Source organism: Danio rerio, chromosome 8, assembly GCF_049306965.1.
Source record: "Danio rerio strain Tuebingen ecotype United States chromosome 8, GRCz12tu, whole genome shotgun sequence".
In the NCBI taxonomy this organism is placed as follows: domain Eukaryota; kingdom Metazoa; phylum Chordata; class Actinopteri; order Cypriniformes; family Danionidae; genus Danio; species Danio rerio.
The window spans coordinates 4,529,131-4,546,488 of NC_133183.1; the positions used below are offsets into that span (position 1 = coordinate 4,529,131).

General features: G+C 39.3%; 2 long non-coding RNA genes across 3 annotated transcripts in view; one reads left to right on the forward strand and one right to left on the reverse strand.

Annotated features, from left to right (window-relative positions):
* LOC141375572 (uncharacterized) overlaps positions 1-14,925 on the reverse strand; it is a 51,931-nt gene extending 37,006 nt beyond the window's left edge. Inside the window, exons 1-2 of one of the 2 annotated variants that reach the window (XR_012384049.1) lie at positions 13,610-14,925; positions 11,184-11,435 (exon numbers count right to left, since the gene is read on the reverse strand). This is a non-coding gene — a long non-coding RNA (uncharacterized lncRNA). Of the gene's footprint in view, positions 1-767; positions 1,265-11,183; positions 11,436-13,609 lie in introns of those variants that run through there. The other variant, XR_012384048.1, reaches the window with a different exon arrangement.
* LOC141375573 (uncharacterized) lies at positions 1,023-17,022 on the forward strand. The gene is made up of 3 exons (XR_012384050.1): positions 1,023-1,494; positions 11,240-11,357; positions 12,929-17,022. It is a non-coding gene; the product is annotated as an uncharacterized lncRNA (long non-coding RNA).
* The last annotated feature ends 336 nt before the right edge of the window (positions 17,023-17,358 follow it).

Here is a 17,358-nt window from a genome sequence, read left to right on the forward strand (position 1 = left end):
AATGAATGAATGGAAAATGCTTGAAATGAATCTGAATTTCTGGAAAGAGTCAAATTGTGGCTTTAAACAATTCATTTTTTAAGGAACCGATCCCTCAATATAGAAACATGCCATCAAGTGCTCCTTGTTTTCTCTTTAACACCAATTAAGATATTTCGAAGAATGCTTCAACTGACGCCAATAAGAGCAAAAATTAAAAACACAATGAAACTACCCATTAGTGCTGTCGCCTCACAGCAAGAAGGTCGCTGGTTCGAGCCTCAGCTGGGTCAGTTGGCTTTTCTGTATGGAGTTTGCATGTTCCCCAAACACATGTGCTTTAGGTGAATTAGGTAGGCTAAAATGTCCGAGGTGTATGTGTATGGGTTAGAGTGTATGGGTGTTTCCCAGTGATTGCAATGGAAGGGCATCCACTGTTTAAAACATATGCTGGATAAATTGTTTGGTTCATTCCACTGTGGTGACCCCTGATTAATAAAAGTAAGCCGAAAAGAAAATGGATGAATGTAACATTTCCAACATTCTTCAAAGTATCTTCTTTTGTGTTCAACGGAAGAAAGGAACGCAAGCAGAGCGGAGGATGAGCAAATGATGACAGAATTTTTATTTCCATGAACTATCCCTTTAAATATGCATGCAAGTCATAAAAAGTTTTATTCAAGCCACACAATAACATCAAGGCAACTTTTAACTTATTTCACTTATATACTAATAAAAAAAGGAAGCCCAGGAATGTTCTTTGCGGATCAGTGTGTTTGTGGACGTACCTCAGCAGCAGCGCGAGTGTGTGTTTGAGTCAGAGAGCGTCTCAGATTCACATGAGTCATCACACGCAGCCTCTTTGTACATCAATGACATCTTTATTCTTTTCTCCCGGCGCTCGGCGCTCTGGCAGCGAGTGCAGTTGCTTTGTAAAGAAACATCTCTTGCTCCTCTTACCATTGTGTGTGGCTGACAATGGCACAGGACCTCCCAGATCCGCAGCTGCAGCCTGAACACACACACTTTTCCAGCCTAGTTCCACACATACACACACACTCAGCCTGTGCAGTGAAGCTCTATGAGCCCGTGCTTGGGAAAAAACTTGGCCGGCGATTCAGCTGTCAGTCATCCGTGAGCAGAGAGCGGTCATACTTCCAGAGAGGGTGTTCAGTCCTCGCCCCGCTCAATGAGGACCACCATTGTTCTCTGAACCCTCTTCACTGGGCCACTCTTGGGGTCTCTGGAAACCAGGCCATAGCAAACAAACAATACACTCCTCGCCGCCTCAATGGACTACGACTCGCATGTTTATTGAGGCCAGACTTTCTTTCTTTCCAGCTCCATTCCCTGGCCAACTTAGCATCAGAAATGTAGCGAAAAATACAATGAGGAGGGATCCTTCGAAGACGTCCAGGTGTATCCTTTCACTTTCTCCGAGACGTTTGTTGCTTGTACACAGAAGCGTGACTTCCCGCAAAGAAATCCAAACAGGCTTTGAGGACTGGCGTTTGGGTATGTGAGCACTTCAGAGCCACTAAACACTTCTAACCCAATGCAATAATTAGTAGTGTTTACTAAGCCGAGCTCATACGCAGCTATTAAAGCTGAGCTGGTGTGCTGTTCTGTGGCATTTAAAAGATTTTTCAAATCCGGCACAGTTTTCACCTGCTACATGGGTGAAAATAAACCCCACAGATTCACTAAATCTCACTAAAAAGAGGAACCGGAGCCATTTTACAAACCAGCATAACACAGCTTAGAAAGGTTGTTATTGCATTCATTCATTTTCTTGTCGGCTTAGTCCCTTTATTAATCTAGAGTCGCCACAGTGGAATGAACCGCCAACTTATCCAGCATATGTTTTTACGCAGCGGATGCCCTTCCAGCTGCAACCTATCTCTGGAAAACATCCATACACACTCATTCACACTCATACACTACGGACAATGTAGCCTACCCAGTTCACCTGTACCCCATGTCTTTAAACTGTGGGGGAAACCGGAGCACCTGGAGAAAACTGACGCAAATGAAGGGAGAACATGCAAACTCCACACAGAAACAACAACTGACCCAGCCGAGGCTCGAACCAGCGACCTTCTTGCTGTGAGGCGACAGCACGACCTACTGCGTAACTGCGTCACCAGAAAGGTTGTTAATGCATATAAAAAAAACAAAAAACAAAACACAGCAACACTTTATTACCCATTTAAAACACCCAAACAACCACATAGCAACACAATTTCAAAGGTTTAAAACACCCAAGCACCCTTACAGCAACACCATCAACCATTGAAAACAGAGCAACACCCTGTTAACAACTAAAAAAACCCAAACAACCACATAACAACACCGTTCCAACCATTTTAAATACCAAAACAACCACATGGTAGCATCCTGCCAAACAATTAAACCCCAATCACATAGCAACACCGTCAACCACTGTAAACAGCTAAACAATCAAATAGCAACACCATGTCAACCATTTAAACACCAATCACATAGCAACACCGTCAACCACTGAAAACAGCTAAACAATCACAAAGCAACACTATGTCAACAATTGAAAAAACCCAAGCAACCTCATAGCAACACAATTTTAATGGTTTAAGACACCCAAGCACCCTTACAGCAACACCATCAACCATTGAAAACAGAGCAACACCCTGTCAACAACTAAAAAACCCCAAGCAACTACATAACAACATTGTTCCAACCATTTTAAATACCCAAACAACCACATGGTAACACCCTGCCAACCATTTAAACACCAGTCACATAGCAACACCGTCAACCACTGAAAACACCCAAACAATCACATAGCAACACCCTGCCAACCATTTAAACACCAATCACATAGCAACACAGTCAAACCCTGAAAACACCTAAACAATCACATAGCAACATCCTGCTAACCATTTAAACACCAATCACATAGCGACACCGTCAACCACTGAAAACACCTAAACAATCACAAAGCAACACCCTGTCAACCATTGAAAACACCCAAGCAACCCCATAGTAACACCCTTCCAACCATTTAAATCCAAGCAACCACATCAACACCATGTCAAACATTGAAAACACCCAAGCAATCCCATAATACACACTGCATAGCAACACCCTGTCAACCAATTAAAAGACCAATCAATTGCATAGCAACACTCTGTCACTTGTCTAAATCATCCAAGTAACCCCATAGCAACACCATACCAACCATTCAAAACACACTGTCAACTGCGTAACAACACTGTCAACCGCTTAAAACATGCAAGCAACCACATTGCAACAACATGTATAATTATCCAAGCAACTGCAAAGCAACACCCTGTCAACAGCTTAAAACAGCAAAGCAATTGCACAGCAACACCCTGTCAACAATTTAACAAGCAAATAACCACAAAACAACACCATGTCAACTGTCTAAATCATCCAAGCAATCACATAGCAACACCCTGTCAACCATTTAAAACATCCAAGCAACTGCACAGCAACACCGTCAACCATTGAAAACACCCAAGCAACCACATAGCAACATCGTTTCAGTTGTTTAAATCCAAGCAACCAGCTAGCAACACCCTGTCAACCACTGAAAACACCCAAGCAACTGCATAGCAACACCCTGTCAAACATTGAAAAGACCCAAACAACCTCATAGCAACAACCTTTTACCCGTTTAAATCCAAGCAACCACATAACAACAACATCAAACATTGAAAATACCCAACCAATCACATAGCAACACCCTGTCAACCGTTTAAACACCAATCAATCACATAGCAACACCTCCTCAACCATTGAAAACACCCAAGCAACCCCATAGCAACACCCTTCCAAAATTTTTAAATACCTAATTACCTAGCAACACCTTGCCAACTGTTTAAACACCAATCAATCGCAAAACAATGCCGTCAACCATTGAAAACACCCAAGCAACCACATGGCAACATCCTGTCAACCCTTTAAAACATGTGGGTAACCACATAGCAACACCCTGCCAACCTTTTTAAAATACTCAAGCTACTGCATGGCAACACCGTCAACCATTTAAAACCTATTAGCAACCGCACAGCACCACATTGTTAATAATTCAAAACATGTAAACAATGACAAAGCAACACCAAATTAACTGTTTGAAACACACAAGCAACCATCCTTTCAACTCTTTAAATCCAAGCAACCTCGTAGCAACCTACTTTCAACCGTTTAAGACACCCAATCAACCACATAGCAACACCCTACCAACGCAAAAGCAAAACCAAAATAAAAGCACCAAACCAAAAAATAAAAGCAAAATTAAAGCTCAAAGCAAAAGTAAAAGCAAAATAAAAGCACCAAAGCAAAAAATAAAAGCAAAATAAAGGACCAAAGTAAAAATAAAAGCAAAATAAAAGCACCAAAGCAAAAGAAAAAAATACCACCAAAGCAAAAGTAAAGACAAAATAAAAGCACCAAATTAAAAATATAAGCAAAATAAAAGCACCAAAGGAAAAGAAAAACAAAAGCACCAAAGTAAAAATATAAACAAAATAAAAGCACCAAAGCAAAAGTAAAAGCAAAATAAAAGCACCAAAGTAAAAATATAAACAAAATAAAAGCACCAAAGCTAAAGTAAAAGTAAAATAAAATGACCAAAGTAAAAATATAAACAAAATAAAAGCACCAAAGCAAAATAAAAGCAAATTAAAATCTCCAAAACAAAAATAAAAGCAAAATAAAAGCACAAAAGCAAAAGTAACAGCAAAATAAAAGCACCAAAGTAAAAATAAAAGCAAAATAAAAGCACCAAAGGAGAAGGACAAAATAGCACCAAAGCAAAAGTAAAAGCCAAAATAAAAGCATCAACGTAAAAATGTAACAAAATAAAAGCACCAAAGCAAAAGTAAAATAAAAATAAAAGCACCAAGGTGAAAATATAAAATAAACAAAATAAAAACACCAAAGCAAAATTAAAAGCAAAATAAAATCACCAAAACAAAAATAACAGCAAAATAAAAGCAACAAAGCAAAATAAAAGCACCAAAACAAAAATAACAGCAAAATAAAAGCAACAAAGCAAAATAAAAGCACCAAAACAAAAGTAGAAAAAAAAATCCAACTCATTTTAGTTCTATATGTTTATTTTTTCCAAACGTATGCACACACCCTTTGTATTACGTATTTTTTACGCAATATTACAAAATGTGCATTAAAATAAGTGAATAGAAACATGCAGCTATTGAGTATTTTGGGGCCAAATAATGATAAAAGTCTTTTAATATATGTCACGATATGCACATGCCAGATGAGATTGTTGATATATAAACTACTGTTAATCTCAATGACATAAAAAGGACGTACATAACCAAAAATATCAAGAAAAACATATTTATATATATATTTTTTTAATTGTTTCAAATGTTCTAATAAAACAGTGCAACAACGATGAAAAACTCCTTCTGTTGATCTAAATGTGCCTCAAACTGAAGATGGGGCTTCTTCATTCCTGTCTTATGTTTGTCTTTCAAAAGCCTACATTCCAATGAAGCCAGCAGCATTTCTCTCTCTTTCTCTCTCTCTCTCTCTCTCTCTCTCTCTCTCTGACACATCCCTTCGCACAATAGGGCAGTTCATTTAGTACACTACAGAGGGGGCTTTCCACCAACATTACCACTCCAGCATGTAAAATATCACAAAAACACTGGAAGCAATGAATATTGTGAAGGACAGGCTGCATGGCAAAGGTTAACACAGCAGTTATTAGAGATACTGAGGATTCACTTCATCTAGAACAACAGTAAGAGTGAACTTTAAAGTTTTAATGATGGCTGCACTGTCAACATTTTAATGACAAAAACTCAAAAAGTCAAGACAACAAATGTTAAAAAATATATTTATATATAAAAATAAAAATATATATTTTTTGTGTTGCTTTAACTGGTTTTCTGAAGTTAATCAGGTTTCAACTCCATTGTAAGTTATACAAAGTTTAACATTATATATTTAGTCAGACTGATGCAAGTTCAAATGACTAGAAAAGTTAATAGGGTGGCACGGTGGCTCTGTGGGTAGCACTGTTGCCTCACAGCAAAGAAGGTCACTGGTTTGAGTCCCCTGTTGGCATTGGCTGTGTGGATTTGTGTTACAACCCGAGAGGGGTCTGGCTGCAGACCTGGTGCAGTGCAATCTGGGTTGCATCCAATGCTTTTTAATGGGCTCACCTAACCCCACCTCTAACCCTACCCATCACAGTGACGTCACTAGCTCCATTTGAGTGCATTGTGTCTGACATTGCATCACTGAGTGATGCAGTCTCAGCTTGCATCATAAAGGCTGCATCCAGATGCTATTGTACAACCCTGCCCTAGTAGCAAAGAATTCTGGCCCAGATTTGGCATAAAGCTGGCACAGCAGGCATTCATCCGGCACTGGCATACAGCATGTGGGCCAAACATGGCCCGGGTTTGGCAGAGGTGGCACCATCTTTAAGGCGGCACACAAGATTTGGGCCAGATGAAAAACGTAGTATTTGGCCCAGATTAAAAAAAATTGATAAGTGGGCCATGTGAGTTTGGCCAGTCTTGACCCACATTTAAAATACACTAAAATAATTTTTGAGTAAAGAAAAAAAAAATCTACCAATCAGGTCACTTTGAGAAAAAGCGTGCCCATAGTGTGCCTAAAGAGCATCACTCCATGGGTTTATCAATTTCATTGCAACCGTGACGCACCAACCTATCTGGCCCAGTTCAGGCCCAGTTATGAGTTATTAACTTGGCTCAGACTTGGCCCAGATGTGGTCCGTGTTTGGCTCTTGTCTGAAAGCCAGATTTGGTCCATTCATGTACCGTAATTCACTGCAGCATGTGGGCCAAGCAAAACCTGATTGTGTGGGCCAGAGCTGGGCCAGAGAAATTTTGCTATGTGGGTGGTCTAGGGTCAAGGACGCAACATAAAACACTGGACATATAAAAAATAACTTTTAGAAATCCTTAGAGTTGTTTTTATTCAGGGGCGGACTGGCCGTCTGGCAGACCGGGCAGTTTCCCGCTGGGCCAACGTACTTTTTGGGCCGGGCTGATCAGTGAAAAATATTATCAGACATACTATGAAAATTACAAAGATGTATACATTAGATGTCGCCTACCCTGTTGTTGTCTATTGGAAGGAATGCGCCAATAGAGCCGCCATTTTAGTACAGGGTAGCGCTCCTTTGAAATGAATGAAGACCAAGCTGCAGTGGAGGACTGTGGCCATCCAGAGCCAGAGATATACACATATACACAAATATCTATGATCGGAAGTTTTCCCAGAGGTCAGTACGCAATTTTTTTTTAAATACAAAACTTATCATTTTACATCACTGTCTCCCACAGGCATTCCTAACAAAAAGCTTGTGTTTGTGTGTATGGAAATGTACCCCCCCCCCCCCCACTTCTCCTGCTTTCACTTCTCATACTGACGGAGGGAGCGATTTGTTTGTGAATGAATCTCCGTTATGAACAACTCATTCACTAGCCGACAATAATACAAGTTTCTGGCACCGCAGCATCTCATAGTCAGATTTCTTTTGCATTGTTTGCTGATTTTATTCAATAAAACTAGCATAAGCGTAGTATTTAGTGCGAGTTGGTGCTACTTTGCCCTATGGTGAATGCAGTTAGCTGTTACCTGTTGTGCACAAAAGTTCATAACATACAAAAATGTAAAAAACTAAATCTTACCTATGAAATGTTCTGCCTTTGTGCTTTGTTTTCTTTGTTTGCTCATTACTACACCCGTAGACAGCGCTAAAGTCCCGCATCTTCAAGTAGTAACACTGTCTTGGCTAGTGCGGTTGAATGACACTTGTCCTGGGAACACTGTAGAAATGTGGCGATGCTATTGACGCATGCTCAGGGTCCCTATGCGATACTAATCTGTATATATCTATGGTTCTGTTAAACATCATTTGGGAAATATTCAAAAAAAGAAAAAAATTAAAAGTGGGGCTATTAAATATGACTTCAACTGTATATGCACAAATATAATATTGTAAAGCTTCCTATAGAAAATATTAATCTAAGTGAGAGATTTGTGAGGGGTGAACTCATATATGTTGAGCACTGTAATTGAAACAAATATAAAACATGACAAACAGGGCACTCCAAGCTGAAACAAAAGTGTTGAATTCATTTAAATTTATAATCTAGAAATTCAACTATCAAGCCCAAACAAATCCACCTGCAGAACTGAGATATAAATATATACTAGCCACGCAAAGCTGAAAATCTCCAAAACAACTTAGTGGACTTCCAGTTGCACTGATATGAATTATGAAAGCATTTACGGCCGGCGTGTTTATGCCGCGTTTCTCGCTGACAGGAAGGAAAACTGAAGCACAAATGTTTTATTACGCCGTCCTGGCAGCGCAGGCTCTTTCGAGGGCCGTAAATGGTTCCCAACGGGCCGCAAACCACTGCATTCTTAATTTCTGATACATAATTCTTTTGGAAAAGCATTTGAGGCTGTTTTCTGGAGAGGCACTGTTCTAATAGTGATAAATTATTCTCATAAAGGAGAGCTCTCCCTTTTTTTTCTACCTTGAAATACAGCTGAAGGCGAACGCTGCGGCCCGGAGAGACGTAATGGGACATAATGATCTCAGAAGACACACACACATCGGCCCGAGATCTGCTCACACTCTTTCCCTCGCTGGATATTATTATATATGGCAAAGTTTAGCAAAGACAACCATTCTGTCTGCTCAGACTTCAGCTCCTATTTCATCAAACACATACACACACACACATACAAATCTAAAGGGCCTAGTTATGATTTTCTGCTCAAATCAGCTTTTTCTGTGAGATTCACACAACTTTTTAAATCAATACACCTGCATGTGTGCAAATTAGAGATTTTCAATTATTATCATCCTTCTCTTAGTTTTTGTACTTATATGTTATATTATACAGTACGATAGATAGATAGATAGATAGATAGATAGATAGATAGATAGATAGATAGATAGATGATAGATAGATAGATAGATAGATAGATAGATAGATAGATAGATAGATAGATAGATAGATAGATAGATAGATAGATAGATAGATAGATAGATAGATAGATAGATAGATAGATGGACGGATGGCTAAAACAACAGACAGGCAGTCAGACAGAACCTACGGATGGACAGATGAAATCTACATTAGGGTGGATGGATGAACGGATGGATAGATGGATGAATGGAACCTAAATTAGGATGGATGAAATCTACATTAGGATAGATGGATGGATGGATGGAATCTACATTAGGATGGATGGAATCTACAATAGGATAGATGGATGGATGGATGGAATCAACATTAGGATGGATGGATGGATGGATGGGTGAATGAATGGATGGATGGACAGATGGAATCTAAATTAGGATGGATGGATGAAATCTACATTAGGATGGGCGGATGGATGGAATCAACATTAGGATGGATGGATGGATAGGTGGATGAATGGATGGATGGACAGATGGAATCTAAATTAGGATGGATGGATGAAATCTACATTAGGATGGGCGGATGGATGGAATCTACATTAGGATGGATGGATGAATGGATGGGTGGGTGGGTGGATGGGTGGGTGGATGGATGGATGGATGGATGTATGGATGAATGGATGGGTGGGTGGATGGGTGGATGGATGGATGGATGGATGGATTGGGTGGATGGATGGATGGATGGATGGAATCTACATTTAGATGGATGGATGGAATCTACATTTAGATGGATGGATGGAATCTACATAAAGATAGATGGATGGATGGATGGATGGGTGTATGTATGTATGGAATCTACATTATGATGGATGGATGATGTATAGAATCTACATTAGAATGAATGTAATCTACATTAGGAAGGATCGATGGAATCTACATTAGGATGGATGGATGATGTATGGAATCTACATTAGGATGGATGAATGGAATCTATATTAGGATGTATGGAAGGATGGGTGGAATCTACATTGGGATGGATGGATGTTTGGATAAAATATATATTAGGATGGATGAAATCTATATTAGGATGGATGGATGTATGGAATCTACATTTTGATGGATGAATGGAATCCACATTAGGATGTATGGAAGGATGGGTGAAATCTACATCAGCATGGATGGATATATGGAATCTACATTAGGATGGATGGAAGGATGGGTGAAATCTACATTAGGATGGATGGATGTATGGATAAAATCTATATTAGGATGGATAAAATCTATATTAGGATAGACAGATGGATGTAATCTATATTAGGATGGATGGATGGAATCTACATTGGGATGGACAGATGACATGTACATTAGGATGGATGGATGTATGGATAAAATCTATATTAGGATGGATGAAATCTATATTAGGATAGACAGATGGATGTAATCTACATTAGGATGGATGGATGGATGGATGGATGGATGGAATCTACATTGGGATGGACAGATGACATGTACATTAGGATGGATGGATGTATGGATAAAATCTATATTAGGATGGATGGAATTACATTGGGATGGACGGATGAAATGTACCTTAGAATGGGTGGATGGAATCTACATTATGATGGATGAATGGATATAAATGGATGGACAGATACAACAGGAAAATACATTTCATTTTCTGGCCTTGGTGACTTTATTTTAAGCTTCTAAACCTAATTTCTTTTAACTTTGATGCATCCTATCTGTGATCTCTTCCCTGATGAGGTGATAGTGATAGAGAGTAAACTAGTCCCCCTGATCTGATCCGAACAGTGAGATGGATCTTCTATTGTCAGTCAATTACTGATTAAAGGAAACACTGAGCGCACGCCAATTAGGAGCTGCAGGACTGATTATATCGGACAAATTGGCTTTGCAGTTTGGTAACAATCGCATGCTCATTCAGTGTGAAATTAATGCTGATTAGCCACGCAAGACCTTGAGAGCCTTAACGGCTGCCGTCTCAGAACAAACGAATGAAAACACTGAGAAATCAGCTCAGTTTGACTTCTGTTTAACAATGAGGACTTAAAGATGTTTTATTAATAAGTCAGATTTAATGTAAATAAACACATAAACTTGATTGACTGAGGCTTGTATTTCACAAACTAGCATTACCGAAAAAGTTGACCATCAATGTATATCTGCACGCTGACTATAAGTGGATCTCAGGGGGAAGATAATAAACGTGTGTTGTCGAGGACAGACATACAGACCGCTGAAGTTTTGTCTTCTTGTGTTCGTCCTCTCTGTCGTTTGTTTCTCCAGGGAAAATGCTGGATTTGAAGACTAAGAGAAGAGCTGTGTCCCCCCTGAGACACTCGGGGTCTCTGATGATCAAAGCTGAGATGAAGCTCCGCTGGGAAAACTCAACTCGTGTGTGGAGGTAAATGCCCACTGGCTCCTGATGAAAGAGGACAAGTGTGGAAATGGAGATGAAGATGTGAACTTTCAGAGCCATGACCTGTGTGGAGATGCACAACAAGGTTATTTTAGCAAAGCAAAACTAAAACCGAGGCTAAGACTATTGATTAAAATACATTTTCGATAACTGAAATGAAACAAAAACTAAATTAATCTATTAACAGTTTCTGAAAAAACATAATAGTTTTAACAACTAATTACTAATACCTGATTATTCTATCTTTGCCATGATGAAAGAACATAATAATTTACTAGATATTTTTCTAAATACTAGTATTCAGATTTCAAGCCAGACTCATTCTGAAAACGTACCCCTATATACATTTCTATAGAGCGCCAAACACATCCCAGGAGCTAGGTTTTTTGCCGTTTTTGTTTTGTTTTTGAGGTCGCTGTTTATGCTTTTTCAGATCTCACATTTCTTTTGTGAGTGCCATTTGTGCCTGCTGTTCACAAGTTAATCCACCAGAGGCCACTGTCGACCAACTGACCTACCCTCTTCCTTCCCTAAACCCAACCAATAGTGTTTTCAAAAGCACTGATTGGTCAGTGTTCGTTGGACTCGAACCCCGTCATTATGGTCAACTACTCTCTGCATATCAAGTCCGTCGACTCACATGACAAGCTACTGGACAAACTGGTAACAGTGGGAAAGCCATCCATATGGAGGTAAGTGGTCAGCTAGTAAGCATGAAAAGGAACAGCGTCATACCGCCCCATATCATTCACATTAAAGATGATGGGTGTGGGTGAATGGATGGATGGATGGATGGATGGATGGATGGAATCTACATTTGGATGGATGGATGGAATCTACAATAGGATGGGTGGATGGAATCTACATTAAGATGGATGGATGGATGGATGGATGGATGGGTGGAATCTACATTAGGATGGATGGATAGATGGATGGATGAATGGGTGGGTGTGTGGGTGGGTGGATGGATGGATGGAATGTACATTTGGATGGATGGAATCTATTCCCTAAACCCAACCCATAGTGTTTTCAAAAGCACCGATTGGTCAGTCTTCGTCAGACTCGAACCCCATCGTTATGGTCAACTACTCTCTGCATATCAAATCCGCCGACGCACATGACAATCTACTGGACAAACTGGTAACAGTGGGAAAGCCATCCATATGGAGGTAAGTGGTCAGCTAGTAAGCATGAAAAGGAACAGCGTCATACCGCCCCATATCGTTCATATTGAAGATGAAATGCAGCCATACGTACTTCTGGTTACATAATTTGCAATGCCAGAAATGTAACGTTATATAGGGCTACGTTTTCAGAATGAGCTCATGTTGTCAGATTTTGTGCAATTTAACAGTTTAACTAGGTTAATTAGACAAGTTGGGATCATTAGGCAAGTCGTTTTATATTGTATAACAGTGGTTTGTTCTGTAGACAATTAAAAACAAACCAAAACTAAACTATTTACTTTTCGTGAACTGAAATGAAACAAAAACTAAATTAATCTATCAACAGTTTCTAAAAAAATCAACAGTTTTAACATCTCTTTATGATCACAGTGTCTCCACCTTCTGATGGCTACATCCAGCATGATAAACGCACCATGTCATAAAGTGCGAATCATCTCAGGCTGGTTTTTTAACCATGACAATGAGTTCACTGTACTCAAATGGCCTCCACAATCACCAGATCTCAATCCAATAGAGCACCTTTGGGATGTGGTGTAACTGGAGATTGGCATCATGGATGTGCAGCCGACAAATCTGCAGCAACGGCGTGATGCTATCATGTCAAGATGGAGCAAAATCTCTAAGGAATATTTCCAGTACCTTGCTGAATCGATGCCATAAAGGATTAATGCAGTTCTGAAGGCAAAGGGGGTCCAACCCGATACTAGTAAAGTGTACCTAATAAAGTGGCCGGTTAGTGTATATACTACCATATAACTAACTTTAACTGTTAAAAGTTATTAGTTACTAGTCAATTAGTTAAAGTTATTAGTAACTAATAAAGCTATGGTAAATAATAACCTTAACTTTTCTGAATTTGACTGCAAAACAGTAATGTGCATCTTTCGTAAAGCTGCTTTAAAACAATAAGTATTGTGAAAAACACTATACAAATACATTAGAATTGGATTGACAAACATGCAAAAAAAAAAAACAACAACAACGTTTTCACTGTATACACACAAACACACACTAAAATAACACTACTATGGAGGGTCATTTAAGCATCACCTTTGTCTCAGATGTCTCTCCTAAAAGTTTCTGTGGGGAAAACAGACACAAATGAGTCAGTAGTCAGCAATAATAAGCTTTAAAATGAATGTAGAATTCCAATAGGAAATGCATTCATAGTACTTTCTCTCAGGACTAAAGTAATAGACTCAAAGAAGGAGAAACTCCTGAGACATTAGAGCCTGATGAAGGCTGACGTCAGATAAATGCTCCTGCGCTTCTGCTGAGAGATATTTGTCTGAAAACACATCCAGCGCTGGGTTTGTGTGATGTACATCAGTCTCCAGAGGAGCCGCTCGTTCTGTTCATCTGAATCAAACATGCCGAGTCTGAGAACCAATTCCCATCATGCTCCTGTGTTTGGTGTTTCATGTGTGCATGTTACCGGGCTGTTATTCGCAGATCAGCTTTTAATGTCTTCAAACTGGAGAAAGAGAGAGATGAGGATTCTGGGACCTGCAGGAGAAATTAAACTGAATCAGATTTACCTTTAATAATGATAAGCATTCACGCTGAGCGACATTGAAGACTGCACTACTGAGCAATAATAATGTCATTCAATGAACGTTTCACATTAAAGGAACATGGTTTTCATTGAAAAAAGTGCATATGTGAATACAAAAGATCAGTAGCAGAAAATAATAATAGTAATATTAGTTCGAAAGAGGCATTGTGGTGGCACAGTGGTTAGCACGGTCGCCTCACAGCAAGAAGGTCGCTGGTTCGAATCCCAGTTGGGTGAGTTGGCATTTCTGTGTGGAGTTTGCATGTTCTCCCAGTGTTGGCGTGGGTTTGATCTGGGTGCTCCGGTTTCCCCCACAGTCCAAACAGCCCTCCCTTTTTGCAAACTAAGCGGCTACTTAGGGCCCCGCCGCCACTAGGGGGCCCCACAACCCACTAGTGGTGAAATCCGGCATTAATTTTTGCATTTTACAAATGATCTTCATTGACAGTCCTTTAGTGCTTAAATATTTATAATTTTTCACTGAAAAAAAAATCATAATTTTATTAAAGCTGAAATAGTTTTTGTGTAAAAGTCAAGTGATCAACAGGAAGCTCGCAGCATTTTTCATATGCGTTGTGTTCTCGTGGTTGGAGTTTGTTCTTCCAAGGAAACTTGCAAGACTGCCCGGTCGCCACGAGAACGCGATTATACACCTGATTTATTTTGGAAATTGGACTGCGAAAATGAAACAAAACTATCAATATTCTTTAGATGTAGAAAAACTGAGGGGGAAAATGACAAATGGGGCAAAAGGCCACCGTCATTTGTGATCTCCAGCAGTTGATCTTGCGAAGCCATGCTGGATTCACCTGATTTGTTGACGACTGGGTTGCGGATCTATTCCTTGGCAGTTTTCGGGTTGTTCACTGGGCCTTCTTCCCTTAGCAAAGACGCTTTCCAAACACATCTGTTTCTTACTCATTTTGCTGCTTGTGGATCAAATTTGGGCGCTCAAGTGGCCGAGACGTAATTTAATTCAATTCAATTCACCTTGATTTGTATAGCGCTTTTACAATGTAGATTGTGTGAAAGATGCTTCACATAAAAAAAATCATAGTAAATAGGAACAAAGTAGTTCAGTTTTTTTAGTGTTTAGGTTCAGTTCAGTTCAGTGTGGTTTATTAATCACTACTGAGAGTCCAAACACTGGAGAGCAAATCCATTGATGTGTAGCTCTACCGATCCCAAACAATGCAAGCCAGTGGAGACAGCGGAGAGGGAAAATAACTTCACAAATTGGCGAAAGTAAAGAAAAAAAACCTTGAGAGAAACCAGACTCAGTTGGGCACCACCATTTTAATGTCTCCGCTGGCCAAACGTCTTGTGCAGAGCTGCAGTCTCAGCGGCGAAGGCTGGAAGATGGCCTCAACAAAAACTCGTCTGTCTCTGGGGCGTCACTGGAATCAGTCTCAAGTTCTCCACTGCTCCATGACCACCAGCGCAGCTGCTGCTCAGGATACGGCCTGGTCCACGATATGAAAACCTTGGGATCATCTCGTCTCTGGTCTTCTTTCTCGTCAGTGACTCTGCATGGTCTGAGGGCCTTGGGAAGAGTATCCCCAGGTGGAAATAGAGAATAAAAAGAATAATTATCGTAGCTGCTGTTTATAGTGTATATATATACATGATGCACAAACTTGTTTGGTAACCCGCTAAGTGATGCATTGAGTGTATGCTTTACTAAACAGATAGGTCTTAAATCTAGTTTTGGATGGGAGAGTGTGTCTGAGCCTCAGACGTTATCAGGAAGGCTATTCTAGAGTGTAGGAGCCATAAATGAGAAGGCTCGACCTCCTTTACTCGACTTTGCTATTCTAGGTACTACCAGAAGCCCTGAATTTGGAGATCTTAAAGAGCGAGCTGGATTGTAGCGAGACAGAAGGTTGGTTAGATAAACAGGAGCTCGATTATTTAAAGCTTTATATGTAAGAAGCAATATTTTAAATTCAATATGAAACTTAACAGGCAGCCAGTGTAAGGAGGATAAAATTGGAGTAATATGATCATATTTGGGGTGATATGACCTGGTAAGAACTCTGGCAGCTGCATTTTGTACTAATTGAAGTTTGTTAATAGAGGATGCTGGGCAGCCAGCAAACAGTGCATTACATTAATCCATCCTAGAAGTCATAAAAGCATGGACTAGCTTTTCTGCATATAGCATACTTCGTAATTTAGCAATATTTCTCAGATGAAAGAAGGCAGTTTTTGTGACATGGGTTTTATGATTTTCAAAAGTTAAATTGCTGTCTATTATGATAGTAACTGAGAGAATACGGTCATTTTTTCAAAATAAAAGACTGTTCAGACTCTGATAATAATTAAATTGGAAATACTTAATGATTTATTGTGCGGCCAATTGATGTATCAATTGATACCAATTGACCGGTGGTTGAGGACCACTGAGCTAGGGGATAAAACGAACTAAGGCAACGTGATCATTCTCATAATTGTCCACTGCTGAAAATTGTTTCAAATATGACGTGACCCCCACCCCTCAAATGTAAGGAAGAGGGAAGGAGACTGAAGGAAGTAATATAGTTTGTGTTTGGGTATTGACATTAACCCAGTATTTGTTGCTTCCCTTTTTCATGTTTTTTATATGAATATTTTATCATATTTATATTATTTGCTTATCGGTTTTATTACTTATGAATCAATCTTTGCATTAATGTTAATTGTTTTGTTGTTGTTTTCTTGAGTTTTTGATGTGTTATAATAAGGGAATGTATATTTTATTACTAAGTAATGCATTTTCACTTTTGGCTAATTGTTGCTCACTGTCTTTCATTGCAGGATTTTTACTTTTGGAATTTATTCAAACAAAAAAAAAAAAAAACTCAACCTGGAATATTTAATAGAATCTTCAATCTGTTTGCTAAATTAATAAAATTTGTTTTAAACACTCCAGACGGATGCAAAGTAGGAATCACTGTTCCCTTTATTAAATATGGTTTAATTCTTCATTTTTCAAGTCGCTTGTTGACAAAAACAGCGCTGTTTTAAAATGTCCAAGTCATTCAAAGAGTCATCAAGAATAGGACATCAGGCTTTACTTTTCTCTTTCATTGATTGTATTTAATAAGCAATCAAATCATTGTGGGCCGGTTTGCAATGACAAAACTCCACAATTTAGAGCAAGGCAGGGCCCCAAAAACATTCTGCTTAGGGCCCGCCAATGTACAGGGCCGGGCCTGCGTATAGGTGAAATGAATAGACTAAATTGGCCGTAGTGTATGTGTGT